The sequence below is a fragment of the Dryobates pubescens genome, chromosome 16 (assembly GCF_014839835.1).
Source record: "Dryobates pubescens isolate bDryPub1 chromosome 16, bDryPub1.pri, whole genome shotgun sequence".
NCBI lineage: Eukaryota > Metazoa > Chordata > Aves > Piciformes > Picidae > Dryobates > Dryobates pubescens.
The window spans coordinates 2,164,029-2,179,955 of NC_071627.1; the positions used below are offsets into that span (position 1 = coordinate 2,164,029).

The 15,927-nt window shown below is 43.5% G+C and overlaps 1 protein-coding gene across 1 annotated transcript in view; it reads right to left on the reverse strand.

Moving 5' to 3' along the window:
* HAAO (3-hydroxyanthranilate 3,4-dioxygenase) overlaps positions 1-4,929 on the reverse strand; it is a 78,003-nt gene extending 73,074 nt beyond the window's left edge. The window contains exon 1 of the mRNA XM_009905394.2: positions 4,925-4,929. The gene's annotated coding sequence lies outside the window, so the exon portion shown is untranslated. The remainder of the gene's footprint in view (positions 1-4,924) is intronic.
* Between the last annotated feature and the right edge of the window lie 10,998 nt (positions 4,930-15,927).

Consider the following 15,927-nt stretch of genomic DNA (forward strand, 5'->3'; position numbering starts at 1 on the left):
GCAGTTTCTGAGAAAGAGTTAGAAGGAAGATAAATCCTTATTCTTGTATGAGCAACACATAGATTCACTTGGTGTGAATGTTATTGTTCAGACAAAACTGTTACTTCAGACCAAGTTATTGGATATTTCTGCTGGCTGTACAGCATCTTGTTTCAGACTTCATGACTGACGCCAAATGAAGGGGCTCTGCTAGTGAGTCTGGCACTCCCATAGCATCAGTATGTTGATTTATTCAGATTTTGCTGATCTGTGGCTTAATTGGGATTTCCCATCATTTTGAGCCACTGAAAGATTTGAGGAAAGGAATGACTTCCCCATGATGAAAATACTAATTTATCACAATCTCCCTGCATGTTTGAAGCATGAAATGGCAGACCAGACCAACCTCCTGGTCATGTGTGCTGGCTTTTGAATAAACACATTAAACAACTTAAGTAGTCATAAAGAAATAACTATTCCCTTCTAAGTACATTTGTGTATCTGTGTCTTTATGCATTTTTACTCCTTGTATAGGAGTAAGGGATGTGGGTGGGAATAGAGTTTGGGTTGCAGAGTGTTGTGAGTATGTATAAAATAGATTTGTTTGGTGTGAAATCAAACCAGAAGATTTTTTCTGCCTGCACATGCTTGGCATACAATGGGTCCAAATCAATGCATGGGAACCATGCTTATCCTGAATGTGTGCACAGATGCAAAATTCTTAAGTTACTAATCTGGTGTGACAATCTAAGAAGGCTTCTTGTACTGTTAAAGGAGCCAAATGACATGGGCACCTTTATACTTGCTATCAAATGTCAGTTCTTCTGCTCCTTCATATGTGTAGTCCCACTTTCTATTGTCCTTACCTCTTCCCAAGTTCTTTTCTGAACATGTTGTCTCCACAGTAGACTTTTCATTGTTCCACTTTCAAATTGACCATTTGGGTCTTCAAAACCTGGTCTTCCTAGAAAATCCATTTGGGCACTGAGGAAACTGCTGCTCATCAACTTGTGCTGTGAAAAAGGCTGGAGCTGCTCTGCCAGCAGGGTAACATAGCAGCAGGAGCAGAAGCTGCTAAGATCATCACTTCTGCAAGGTGTGAGGAGAGCAGCAATCAGTATTTATGATGTACAAGATGATCAATGGTATCTCCTTGAAGACCCAGAAACTGGGGACACCACAATAGCTGTGACATCAGTGTGTAAGGATCCTGGACAAATTCTTGGACATCCCTACTTAGGGCTCCAGATCTATAGCATAAAAGAGTTGAGAGTGCAAGTGCAGCTGCATTCCAGAAATCCTGTTCCCAAAAAATGATACAGAAAATGGTACACTGGCACACAAGAATGCCTGTTTCAGTCTAAAAGAGCAAAGTGATTAGCTGAAGCACATTATTGGTTTGCATTCCCTTAAATTTTTCTTTTGCATGGTGAATAACTAAGCTCATCATTAGAGCAAGGTTCATCATTAGTGCTATCATTTGATGTGATGATACACGAGGTGGTGTCACTCCTGAAAGAACAGGAGCAGCAGTACTGCTTGCTTCCACTTGGGAAAGTGGGCACATGCTGCTGTTGTTTGTGTTCAATGGCTGCCAGTAGCACGGCACTTTGAGGAGTGGTCTGCAGAAGTTCCCACTAAACAGGCAGTGAAGGCTTGTTGGATAGATTTCCTTTAGATGTCTTTAAACTGCAAATGCAGTCAGGATGTTTGGTTCAAGGAATCAAAACAAGAAGAATTCCATGAAGAGGGCATGGTATAATCTAACCTGCAGATCCAGCTGCTACCAGCTGCTGTACTGCTGCAGGCTGGTACAAGGCCAAGATTACTCTTCCTTGCTGTTATGGTTTTAGTGTCCCTCCCACCCCCCCTTTTCCTCTCCCGCCTCCTCCCTCCCCACTTACCAAGAGATAAGACAAGGAGGGGAAAAAAAAAAGGCAGTGAGAGCTTTCTAGTTGACTTACACAGAACATTTTACTCCTCTGCTAAAAACTGTCAGATTACATCTGTATATATGCAAAACAGAAAGGGAAAAGTACTGTCTAGAACCCACAACCAAGTGAAAAATGCAACATCTGCTCAGGACCCAGAAAGTGAGAGAGCAACCCAGAATCCCCTGTCCAGGATGGTAATGCCCTACAGTCATAAAATGTCATAAATTCATGGTTTCTGATAGTGGGGAATATTACTTTTTGGTGTTTATTCTGAAAATGAACATGCTGAAATTGTGCTTGAGCTGTGTATGACAGCTTCTCTGTCACTTGAGGTTTCCCATTGGCTTCAACAGATTTTTGTTTTGCAATTAAAATGATTGGGTTTTTGACAATGATAAATCTTGTATGCATCTGATATTCCAGTAATTAACTTCATAATCAATGAGAAAAGGACATGGGAACCTGAGGGAAGGGTCTCAGCTGCAACAGACAGGCAAGGACCTTTATCCTTGCCTGACATTGCAGTAAAATGCTTGTACTTGAAATGATTTTATGTGGCGGAAAAACTGGGGTCTCACGAGCATAGTCAAGACTACTTTTGTTGATTATATTGTGATGTTTAGGTAGCTCATAACACTGAAATGTATGGTGTCTGGCTAGTGGAAATGTCTGAGAAGATCCTTTACCCAAAACAGTAGATAACTTCACAATTACTGAACATAAGTGTCCACTGCTATAACAGAAAAATTATTCAGTACAGCTGCTGGTTTTTAGGTATTTCTACACAGAGCTGGATCTTCAGGGCTGAGTATCTTCCTGGTTTGTTTTCCTTAGTGTGTGTGCAATATAAGGTTTCATTATTTGTTTTCTTTAAATGTATCTACAGTATTATAATTTGTTCAAATGTTTTACAGAGTCTTTGTTTCATTGATTAGGAGTTATGTGTAGGACAGACATTATTGCGACAGTTGAAACTATATACACAATTACATAGTTTCCACTCTATAAAAAGTGATCCACAAAGCTGGAAGGCACCATTAGACTTGTGTTTATAACTCAGGATGGTCTTGTTTCACCAAATTAGCTCCCAGATGTCAGAAATGTTGTCCAGTTGCCAGCTATTGCATAAACTCCTGAAGTGTGAGATATGACTTGCTGCTCTTGCACTGACCGACCTCAGCTGTTGGCAGGAAAATAAATGATGATGAAATGAATTGGATGAAGCGAGACTCAGAAAAGCAAACTTAGGATCTAATTCAAAGTGTCCTCTGGTTACACAACTCTAACAGTTGTAGCTGAGATACATAATTTAAAGATTTCTCAACTATTGTTAGCAAAATTGGTGTATTCTTGGATAACCAGCAAACCTTTATACAGGTTGGCAGCCGTGACTAAATATCTACCTCACTGACTTCTAACAACATTTGTGTGTAATGCAGAAATAAAAAGCAATACTTTTAAAGTTTATTTTGGGTGGGGACTTCCAACTCGTGCCCCAGGTATTTTAGTACAAAGTGTTTCAGAGTACAAGGTATCTCAGTGTCACAAGTAGCATCTCTGCCCTGTATTATGGAGCATTGTGGGGCCGTTTCCAAAAGTGGCCTCTTGGAAAAGCACCTCCTTGTGGCTGGATTTCCATGGTGCCTTGTCTAGATTCCAGAAGATCAGGCTGCTCTGTCTATATAGTACTAGTTTTGTATTTGCCCCAGAAATGGGGATGGTGAAATGCGGGTGCTGTCACATCACAACCCCCTGCCTTGTTCATACAGTGGCCCAGACATCTCTTGAACAACAGTGTGGCTGGGGAAGGCCTTTGTGTCCTGCGGAAGCAAGGAACTGATGTGTTCAATGTTGAGTGGGATCAGCTATGCTGAAGCAGCTGAAATAGATCTTTGCTGAAAGTATCAAAATTTCCCTGCATTCTCTGCTTCATACTGTTCCCCCCATCATTACAATTTAAGACACAAAGCTTAGCATTTTGAGGAGCATGAACCAGACCCGTGGTCTTACATGAAGAAACACTTTTTGTTTTCCTAGTGTCTTTGCTGACTTCTGTAGCAGAGGTATTGTTTGGGATTTTTTTCATTTAATCCCAGTCCTGCAAAATCTGCCATGGTTGCTATTGTTAATTGCAGTACTCAAAAATCACTACCTAGTTCCTAAGGCAACTAGATTTTTTTTTTTTAAATTTAATTTTTTTTTAACAGGATTTTATTTACTTTCTGTTTTATGAATTTTGAACAAAACCGCTCTCATGTTTGTAAGATCTTGTCCTGGAAGAGGCATTAACAAGACAGCTAAATCTGTTTTGAGCCACTGCCCCTCTCTCCTCTCTCTCTGTTGTAGGGTCCGGATTGAGGCGGAGGAGCCTAATAGGCAGGTGCTGTTAAGGCTGCCTGGAGGGGGGTGGAAGCTGAACCCAATCTTCATGGTTCAGAGAGGCAACTGCACGTGTCAGACACCATGAGAGAAGGATGTGCAGTTTACTCGCCACATACACATTTTGAATTGATTGGCGGGATGTGCCATTGGGCCGTTCCGTTTGCAAAAGGGAATTTATCACAGTATGATAAGTGAAGACCTCCTATGCTCATTACTCGTTACACCCATAGCTTGCACGCTCGTTATTTCTCTTCTCTCTCTCCCCTGTTCATTAATGGGATTCAAGGCAGCCACAAGCACCCTACTTGTTCCTTTCTTCACGGCAATTAGCTTCTTTTGTTTTAGCGGCATAGTGCTCGAGTTGGGCCCCCACTACAGCAGCCTGCTCTCTCATTTCCTCTAATTTTGGATACTGCCTTTTGGACTGTAACTATGAACTCAGAACATCTCTTCATTCAGCAAAAGCTTTGGTAGTTAGCAGCTCGGCGGTTTGTGAGTAAATTATGCTATTTTACCTGGTTATTTCTGAGTTTTATAACTTGTTACCCCTTGGTTAGCTCTGTTGCGAACTCAAGGTGGTTTGTCTACTCCACCCGAGGCAACATTGCTGTTTGGTTTTGCGCGCATAGGGAGATTCTAGTTCGTTCCTCTGTATTCTAAGTTCTGATTGTTCTAGACTGTTACTCTACTGTTTACCAGCCTTCTACCGTGTGTAATCAACCTATCATCAACCAGGCAAACGAACCTGAATAGAATTGGCTTGGGAAAACAATTTTTTATATTTAATAAATCGTATTAATATTTTATCATATTTCTGGCCAATAAATCTATATAAACTAAAATAGATCTCTTCCTGAGCTGAGCCTTAAAAACTCTCTAAATAAGTGAGATTCTTATAAAATCTCATTTCCAGAAACCTAATACATAGTATCATGAACTTGCAAGTAGTGTCCTTTATATTTGTTGTATAGTAACTCCCATGGTTTTTTCCATATGTTTGTAAATCTGATGGTTATTCGTTGTGTGAGAAATTGTGTTGCCTTTAATATTTGGCTTTCGCAGGGACCGTGGGGTTTGGTTGTTGGGCTGATTGGTTCGTGATGGTCTGTATTGTGTGGGGCATTGGGAGAGAAAGGTGAGGCGCCAACAGGTCTAAAGACTGGCCAGGTTAAAAGTGCAGGTTTTGTCTCAGTCCTGATGGAGAGGGGTGGGAGCGTGCTGGGGAATAGATGAATATGTACGTTTTAATATATTAATATATATTTTTGCCGTCTATCTAAGTTCAGCTCGTGTTGTTGGGGTGCGCCTCTAGCAAACTCGCTCTGCGCCCAGCGCTGTGTTGCCTTTATTTTATAATAAACTGGTTATAAATTTCAGCAGTGAGTTCGTTTCTCACAATTTGGTGACCCGTACGTGATTCCCCTGTCTGCAGCGGCTTTCGGGACCCTTCAGAAGGGGGGATGCCCCCGCCGATTTCGGCGGCCTAGAAGGAGGACCCTGGAAGCCTCTCGGAGCACGGGTAGACGATCCAGCCAACATTATAAGATAAAGGCAAGGGAAGGAGCTCCCGGTTTGTCGCGACTGCCTGTAATTCTTGTGCACAAAGTCCCGGGCAAGAAAAGGACTGTAAGTACTGTCCGGTTGGGCGGGTATTGAGGTCAGTGAGAGTGTGTGTGTGCGTGAGACGTGGGCTGGACACGAAGCGAGTGCGGAGTCCTTCTAACTGTGTTTCCAATATCCTGCGAGGGAATTGGCCAGTGAAAGGACGAAGCGGTTGGTGATGGAAAGCGTGGACCTCGGGGAAATGGGGCAAGGGTAGAGTGTCAGGTGTAGAGCAGCCCCGGGAAAAATGGGAGCAACAAGGGTACCCAGGGATATACCCCCGGACAGTCCTCTGGGTAGCGTATTGGAGGCACAATACACAGGATAAGGATAAAGGATAATGGAGGAAGGGCCTAGAGAGAAAAGTAGATTGTGGGAAGGTTGGGCATTTGAAACGGGAGTGCCCAAGTAGAAGGGAGACTTTAATATAAGGGTTTTTTTTAGAAGCATATATAAAGGGTTTTTATGTTCAGTAGGTCCAGGAGCTGAACGTAGGGTCAGCTGCGGGATGCCCTGGCCAGCAGGGCTGGCCCGGGACAAGGCAGAGCTGAGCCACAGCCTGGCACTGCTGGAGAAGGAGCGGGAGTGCGGCCGCAATCGCGGCTGCACCCGGCAGTTGCTATCGGATCCGGGCGGGCCTGGAGCGCAAGTGTTTGCACCAGCATCTGCGGGAGTGCGGCGGGCGGAGCAGGAGCTGTTGCGGGGAGAGCTATAGTGGCTGAGCCGTGTCCACCAGGGACTGGTAAAGGATCAGGCCCAGGAGGTGGTCAGGCTCAGGTCGGAGAAGGAGGGTTACTCGTGTTGCCAAGGTTCCTAGAGGGGGTGTGGAGAGCGAGTTTTAGGGCCAAAAGGGGAAAGGTTTAAAGTCCCGGTAGCTAAGGATGTTAAATTGGAGACTGAAGCTAGAACTGGGCTAGGGTATATCTTAGTGTAGTACCAAGTGCAAGACGTAATTTACTAGGGAGAGAAAGTGCAGTTGGACATAAGGGAAGTTCTGGAAGAGGGGCAGATGACGGTCAGAAGAAAATAGAGGGGGGTTAGGTGTGATAACCTGTTGATCTCGGGAGAAGGGGCAATTGGGGTTGGAAGAAGGATTGTGCCTCTTCAAACCCCAAGGCAAGGATTGTTGGGATATTGTGGATTGTGGATAGTCAGTTGTTTTTTTTTCTGAAGAATTGGTGGGTGTGAGGTTAGTGAGTAAATTCGTGTCAATCAGGTGATGCATAGGATCCAGGCCGTTCGGTGAGTTTTGCCTGGGTAAGGGTCCTGGCTACGGGGTCCTGGAATTTCACTGTGGGTGGGGATTCCAGGATTCTGGGTGGTAGCCAGGTGGTCTTCACAGCCCTGGAGAATTTTCGGGCTGTGAAGGGGCAGCGTTGTTTCTACGGTCTAGGGGCTGTGGAGACTGGTCGTCCGTGGGGATAGGGCGACCAGCGCTGCGTCCCGGTGCCGGCGTCCCGGTGGTGAGGGAGCTGGTTCGGGGTTTTTCGGTATCCTGCGGTCCGGTTTCTGGAGGGGCCTGGGCCGTGGGGGCCCGTGTCGCAGTGGCGGTGGCGGGTTTGACGTCCCGGTTTCCGGTGTTCCGGCGGTGAGGGACCCGGTTCGGGAGTTTTTGGTATCCTGCGGTCGGTTCCTAGGGGGGCTTGAACTGTGGGGGCCCGTGGAGCGGTTACGCTCGGAGGTTTCTAGGGGGGTTTCTAGGGGGTTTCTAGGGGGGGACCTCGGTGTGAGGGACCTGGTTCGGGAAGGTTTTCTTTTTCCGTGGTTTCAGGCTCCCGCAGGAGGGCAGGAGGGGACCTGGGCTGCGGCAGGTGAGGGTTTTTTTGCGGTTTGACTTTGCAAGGGATCGGCACAGTGAGGGGGGTCGGTCGTTCGCAGGGAGCGGGCTAATGGCTTGGAGCCAGCGCTTCCAAGTGCCGCCGCTCGGTTTTGATCCCCGGTCAGTGATTAGTGATCAGGAGAATGGGACAAGAGAAGCAAGTCATCAGACTCCCTCCCATTCCCATCTTAGAGAGCGCGTTAGGGATCATATTACAGTATTGGGATGATGACGAGTTGAGAAATGGTTTATCTTTTGATGATTGGATTTGCCAAGCCTTGAAACCATCATGTGAATTCTAAAGAGTGGTTTCTGTTCGGATTAGGGCTTTTCATGCCCTACCCCTGTTATTATAAGGACAAAGACAAGGAAAAGGCCGACCAGGCTGGCATGAGAATATGGGAGAGGTAAAATCGGGGGGGGGGGGGGGGGGGGGGGCACCAGAAAATCAGAAGTGGCCTGATCAAGATCCTCAGTGGGACTATCAGCAGCTTCAAGGGAGACAGAACATGGGAGGTAATACAGGGAATTAAAGAACCTATGCCCAGATATTTTGAAAGCCTCTAGTGAACATCAGAGGAAGCCTCCTACGGAGTGGATGGTATTCTGCAGCTGGGGTGATACTTCCTAGGATGCAGTTTGTGACAAATCATGGGCAGATATTAGAAAGAAATTGGAAAAGATCGAGGATTGGCAAGACAGAAGTTTAGAGGAAGGAGGGATGAAGAGAAACAGGAGGCAAAAGTTAGAATGTTGGTAACTGCTGTAAGAGAAGGTCAGAAATCAAGCAGCTGCTCGGATTTCTGGGGTACTGTTGATTAGTAATATTAAATGGAGTCCAGACGATGATGAGCGATTGGATAAATAAAAAGAATGTTGATTGATGTCCTGTTTTAAATTTGCCTGACAGGGACTAATCATTTGATCTTTTTGTACATCTATATGGGGTGTTGACCCAGGACTGGAATGGAAGTAAAAATCGTGTAGGCCATTGTTCCAAGTTATTAGATTCTGTAAGTAGGTGAGGGCCAATTTGCTTACCAGCAGCCCTTATTAGTAGAGGAGGCCCAGATAGCAAGTTTTTATTTTGTTCTAGTCTCAGATCCCACCTTTGGGATTCCCGATATATATAAAATTAAAGCTGGGGGTAAAGTGTTAATAAAAACTTGGAAAGGAGAGTCACTAATTCCCCTCTGGGAAGGCTCTTTTCTTGGTTTTGTTAACAACAGATCCAGCTGTCCGTACTGCAGAACAAGGGTGGACACATGCTTCATGAGCAAAAGTACCACTTCAGGAATGTGCCTCTGAACACCTCGGTCTGAAGGCTCTGGAGCCAGCGAGACAAACCCACCTTTTGAAACACCTGACATTGTGTGACATTGAATCTGCATTGTAAGAAAACATCAAGGAAAGCCCCCATTTCATTCTGTGTAAAACATCCTGGGACTTGATGTCATTGGGGATGGGTAAAGCGTAAAAGAAATGGTATTTGTTGTAATCGAGGAGTATTTTATCCTGACCGAACTGGACCATGTCCCCAGGTGTGGATAAATTCTCCTCCAATATTATTAATGGTAATGTAATTAGGTTTCCTGTGGGTTCAAAATTTTCAAATCTATGTGGTTATAATTTGAAGTGATTAGGACAGAGGATTCATCTATGTTCTTGGTGTTAAAGTATCAAAAACTGTGTTCGGCTAGTGGGACCACAGAGACTGCAATGCAGACAGCCAACATGCAACCAGAGCTAAAGGACTGGTGGATCCACCCACTGAATGGACTGTGGTACCCCAAATGGAGGACATAAAGATGGTCATGAGATGAGTTCCAGTATCAGAATAGGAGTGGTAATGGTCCTTGCCTGAAAACATCACAAACTAGAAACAGGTCGGGGTTTGAAATTGGTACAAACCTCCCTGGACAAGGGAAGGAGACATGGTCCGAGCAGAGCATTGGTGGGGACTGAAGAAGGCAAGACCGGGTAGACCTCTGTAATTGCCACGAAGAAGATCTAGAGCCATGGCTGTGGGCAGCAACCCCATAGGCCATGTGAGTGGAGTTGCAAGTCAAACTGGACTCCTAATTCCCAGGATTAACCACTCGGAGGGAGAAAGTTGTCACACAGATATACCATACCCACTCCCTGTGTATGGTGCCTATTAAAGTAAAAGAGGAAATATTTTCAGGCAAGGAACATCAGTTGTTATTCCATTCCTTTTACCAGGAATCCTTTTGCTTGTTGTAGAATTGTTGCCAAGTTAGGTTATTACGGCTCAAGCCAAATGTAGTAGAAAGAAGGGGAGGGATTGTGAGAAATTGTGTTGCCTTTAATATTTGGCTTTCGCGGTCGTTGGGCTGATTGGTTGATGATGGTTTGTATTGTGTAGGGCATTGGAAGAGAAAGGTGAGGCGCCAACAGGTCTAAAGACTGGCCAGGTTGAAAGTGCAGGTTTTGTCTCAGTCCTGATGGAGAGGGGTGGGAGCGTGCTGGGGAATAGATGAATATGTACGTTTTAATATATTAATATGTATGTTTGCCGTCTATCTAAGTTCAGCTCGTGTTGTTGGGGTGCGCCTCTAGCAAACTCGCTCTGCACCCAGCACTGTGTTGCCTTTATTTTATAATAAACTGGTTATAAATTCCAGCAGTGAGTTCGTTTCTCACAATTGCTAGCTAGCTGAACTTGTCATAGAGTTAGATACCTGTTGTGTCTAATAGTTGTTCATACATGTGTATATATGTGTGTATGAAATTGTGGCTGATTAGACAGGTGGTCAGAGAGGCAATTTATTCATAAAGACATTAAAAAAACCCACATTTTGCACTGGTCAGATGGACTCAGTCTTATTTCTTTGGCTTTAACTTTGTTTTTAAATATCAGGCTTACTTAACTGCTGTGCTACTCAGCAAAAATGTAAGGGAATTGACTGTAGCTTGCAACAGTACTGCCTTATTCCAAGTCTGTGGACTAAAATAATTAATATTGGGCAGATGGCAGACAGCTTGCTGTAAATCATTCAGGGCTGTCAGCTCACCAGTCACTGAATAACAGTGGGTTAACAATCTAATGTTGCATAGGGAAAATTGCATTCACAAAGTACTTTTTTGCTCAAGTAGGTTTGTAAAATGTCTCCACTGCACGTTTTCCTAGCTTATTGATATTTTTCCATTTAACTTAATTTATTGTCTGTGTGTAGACTCATTACGTGGCTTCATAATCAAATTGCAAGATTGGCCATAATTATGAAGTAAAAAAGTGGCTAATGCACTCAATTCTAACTGTAAATTATAGCCAAGGGAGGGTAATTCTGGAGAGGTTTTTTTCTCTTTATTTTATTTTAAGGAAATTATCTCAAATTGAGAAGGTTTTGGTTTTTTTTTCAGTTTAGAACGCAAAACAAAAGTCCTCATGAATCAGCATTTGCATCACAGCATTCCTTTTTAAAAACTGTAAATGTTACCAGTCATATAATGTTAAAATACTATAGATACCTACTGTGTGTTCATTTTAACAACAAATTGAGATCTCAGTGCACCAAATCTTGGTGGCTTTTTAACCTGGATGCACAAATAAATCTCTTGGATAAAGAAACCTCATCTGATAGTTTATACTGGATTTATGTAATGTTTATGACCTGGTGTCTTTTTGTAGGGATCAAATTTATAGCTGATTTGCTGGGGTGGTTGGGATTTGTTGGGGTTTTTTGTTTGATTTTGGTGAACCTGTTAGCATACCTACCTGCAATGCTTGTGTTTTGCAAGAATCATAGAATCATACAATGTTCTGGGTTAGAAGAGACCTCCAAAAGTCATCTAGGTCAACCCCTCTGCAGTAAGCAGGAGCATCCTCAGCTAGATCAGGTTGCCCAGAGCCCTGTCCAGCCTCACCATGAATATCTGCGGGGATGGGGGCCTCAACTACTTCCCTGGGCATCCAGTGTTCCACTACTCTCATGGTAAAGAACTTGTTCATAACATCCAATCTAAATCTACTTTTCTCTAGTTTGAAGCCATTGATCGTCATCTTATCATTGCAGGTCTTTGTAAACAGTCTCTCTCTATCTTTCTTGCAGGCCCCTGTCAGGTACTGGAAGGTTGTTATTAGATCTCGCTGGAGCATTTCCTTCTCCAGACTGAACAACCCCAGCTCCCTCAGCCTGTCCTTGTAGCAGAGGTGCCATACTAGGAATGCCATACTAGCTTCCTCACAGACTCTTGCAGAAAATGCTGCTTGTGTATGTTCCCTCTCCTAGTCAGATAAAGAATAGTAAATGTTTCCCGTGGGGCTAGGGAAGTGATTTTGGTTGGTTTGTTTGGAAAATTTGGAGTTGTAATGAAGTCACAATTTTCTTTCTGTACTTAATTTACTGGGATAGTGTTTAGAAAAAGCACATTTAAACTTGAAATATTTGACCATCTATATGGCATGCTCTAGTGTGTGAAATAACATTTAGAGTTGATGTTTTGAATAATATATGGAATGCTTGTATGTATATATGTATGTATGTGTAGTGGGTTGAAATTTCCCATTACATTAACTAAGCATGACTGATTCAGTCGGGAAGCAAATGGAAGCTGTATTTACAAAGCAAAAACTACACTCTACAATGGAATGCAATGAATATGTACAAAAAAATACAGGATTTACAATATTATACAGGGATTTACAATTAGGAAAAAACCAGTAGCACAACCTCCCCCCTCCCTATCAAAAAGATCAGGGAAGCTGCTCCACTGCCCCCTCCCAAACCTCCCAGACCCCCCTCTACCAAGAGAGAGAGAAGCTGGGAGAAAGCAGTGTTAGTCTTGTCTCAAGGTCAGCCAGAAGCATTATCTTCCCAGCAGAATAATCAGACCAGAGAAGAAAAGAAGGAATGGGAATGGAAGTGAAATGTGAAAGATATTATGGAACCACTGCCCAATGAATATGTTTAGAATAATCTTTTGTTTTGCTTTTTACACCCAATAGTGAATTATTTATATTTTTCTACTTTTCTGCTCAAAATCTGCAGCTTAAAACTGCCACAGTATGCATGTGTGCATATGGACAGCTACTAGAGTTTTGGAAATGTCTGTTCCAAAATTTTGTTTGTTTATTTATTTGTTTTAAACAAACCAAGTCAACCAAACAACAAAAAAAGCTGTTAAAAAGTAAAGCACTTCTTATAGTAATTTAAGCACTTTGTTTTGGTCAATATCACCACTGACAGCTTTCAAATTCTTTTTAAAAATATCCAAATTAAGAATAGACTAGAATTAACCAGGTTGGAAGAGACCTGTGAGATCATCAAGTCCAACCTATCACCTAATACCATCTAATCAACTAAACCATGGCACCAAGCACCCCATCCAGTCTCTTCCTAAACATCTCCAGTGATGGTGACTCCACCACCTCCCAGGGCAGCACATTCCAATGGCCAAGCTCTCTTTCTGTGAAGAACTTCTTCCTAACATCCAGCCTAAACATCCCCTGGTGCAGCTTGAGACTGTGTCCTCTTGTTCTGGTGCTGGTTGCCTGGGAGAAGAGACCAATCCCCTCCTGGCTACAACCACCCTTCACGCAGTTGTAGACAGCAATAAGGTCTCCCCTGAGCCTCCTCCTCTCCAGGCTAAGCAACCCCAGCTCCCTCAGCCTCTCCTCATAGGGCTTGTGCTCCAAACCCCTCCCCAGCTTTGTTGCCCTTCTCTGGACCCCTTCCAGCAACTCCACATCTTTCCTAAACTGAGGGGCCCAGAACTGGACACAGGACTCAAGGTGTGGCCTAACCAGTGCTGAGTACAGGGGCAGAATGGCTTTCCTGCTCCTGCTGGCCACACTATTCCTGATACAGGCCAGGATGTCACTTGCCTTCTTGGCCACCTGGGCACACTGATGGCTCATGTTCAGCCTACTATCAACCAGTCCCCCCAGGTCCCTTTCTGACTGGCTTCTCTCCAGGCATTCTGACCCCAGCCTGTAGCACTGCATGGGGTTGTTGTGGCCAATGTACAGAACCCAGCACTTAGATGTGTTCAATCTCATGCCATTGGACTCTGCCCATCTGTCCAGCCTGTCAAGGTCCCTCTGTAGAGCTCTCCTACTCTCTTCCTGATCAACACCTGCCCCCAGCTTGGTGTCATCTGCAACTTACTGATGATGGACTCAATCCCCTCATCCAGATCATCAGTGAAGATGTTAAAGAGGATGGGGCCCAGCACTGATCCCTGGGGGACACCACTAGTGCCTGGCTGCCAGCTGGATGTGGCACCATTCACCACCACTGTCTGGGCTCAGCCTCCAGCTGGTTCCTAACCCAGCTCAGAGTGCTCCTGTTCAAGCCATGAGTTGCCAGCTTGGCCAGGAGTTTGCTGGGGTGGATGGTGTCAAAGGCCTTGCTGAGGTCCAGGTAGACAACAGGGTTAATTAAGAAAATTATTATATGTCTATAGGAGATATATGTCTGTTGTGCTCTCACATTCCCTGAATAGTATGGTATTCTAGATTAATTTACAAACTTTTCTGGGTCTTCCTCTGTGTGAACAGTTTAATGCCATATTTATATTTGACCTCTTCCGTCAAGCAGTCGGAATAGAAACAGCTCATTCATAAGACGCTGAACATCTTTGGGGAAGTATTGAATATTCTTGTGATTGTGATCATTCTTTTAAGGTGATTTTTCTCTCTGTTTTATTTTTAAGTGTTCACCTTAAAAAAGGGGCTTGTGGAGGTGTGCCTTTCTTACATCTTTTATTTTAAAAGATGAAGAGGAAAAATTTTTTCTTCTATTTGGGTGTCCCAGTGGAAAGCTAGAGCTGCTTACTTGACATCATTTTATCCGTAAAAACAATCTCTGTGTTTTATAGTTTTGATATGGGGCACTTGTTTACAGTGACATCCTTTTCTCAGATGTTAAGTTTTACTCCACTTTGTTTAAATTTATATGTATTATTTTCTTATGCCACCATGTAAGTACACATTCCAAACTAACAGGGTTGAGAGTTATTTTCTCCAAGAAGTTTGCAGTACAAAAGAGGTATTTCCTACAGTAAAATTTTCTGTGGCAAAGTACCAAGAGGAAAAATTGAGAACCCTCCATTTGTCTTCATGGTCTTCTAAGAATACTAGGAAAGTTGTATTTTATATTAACATTTGCCACTTAATGAAATTTCAATGAGAGGAGACCATAAAATGTCTTGACCAAGAGGAATTTCACAGCAGGGTCTGTCTAGTTCAGCATCAAGACTAATTTCTCTTCATGTTCAAACTTTAAAGCTATGCATTTATAGGGAAATACCACTTTCTACATATAATTTATCCTGCACTCTCATACTGTTTTTCTACCCACCTCCCTCCACTCCTCTGCTTTTAGATGCCTTTTTTTTTTTTTTAAAGAATGTGTTTTTTCGTTCCTCTGTGGGCAAACAAGATGAAAGGCACTGCTAAGAACAGCAGACATTTCATCTTAGAGGCTCAGAGTTAACTCTGAGGATTGTATGTTTGAATATGAGTATGTTTGTACTGTCTGTAGGCTGCTACATGATCACGGGAGTGCTGCAAAGAAAGTAAAACTGAATCTTACAGATTCCTGTGTATTTCATCAACAAAAAACTACAGATGTAACCTGCTGTTGCAAGACCCATTGGGACATTTAGAATGTTTTTTAAAGCATGATGTTGCACAGGCAATAATACCTCAAGGAAGAGGTGCACATACTTCATGAACACTCAGGCAAAATGCATTTCATAGTTTGAACACCTGCATTGTGTTAACAGCCACAAGACATTATGAGTTGCTTGTTCTCAGGCTGCGCCAGGGGAGGTTTAGGTTGGATGTTAGGAAAAAGTTCTATACAGAGAGAGTGATTGCCCATTGGAATGGGCTGCCTGGGGAGGTGGTGGAGTCGCCGTCATTGGAGGTTTTCAGGAGAGGACTTGATGGGGTGCTTGGTGCCGTGGGTTAGTTGTTTGGGTGGTGTTGGATTGGTTGATGGGTTGTACGCGATGATCTTGAAGGTCTCTTCCAACTTGGTTTATTCTATGTATTCTGGGAGTCAAAAAGTTGTTCCTTTAAAGTTTCTAAAATTCCTAAGGCTGCTTATTGGGTTTCCCTAAAGTGCTGCATGGTTATGCAGAATGGAGGAATGCACAAGAGGAATAGGGAAAAATACTCATTGTTTTAACTATACAGAAATATCCTATCCTATGCAGACAGTAAGGCCTCTCTTAGCCTGC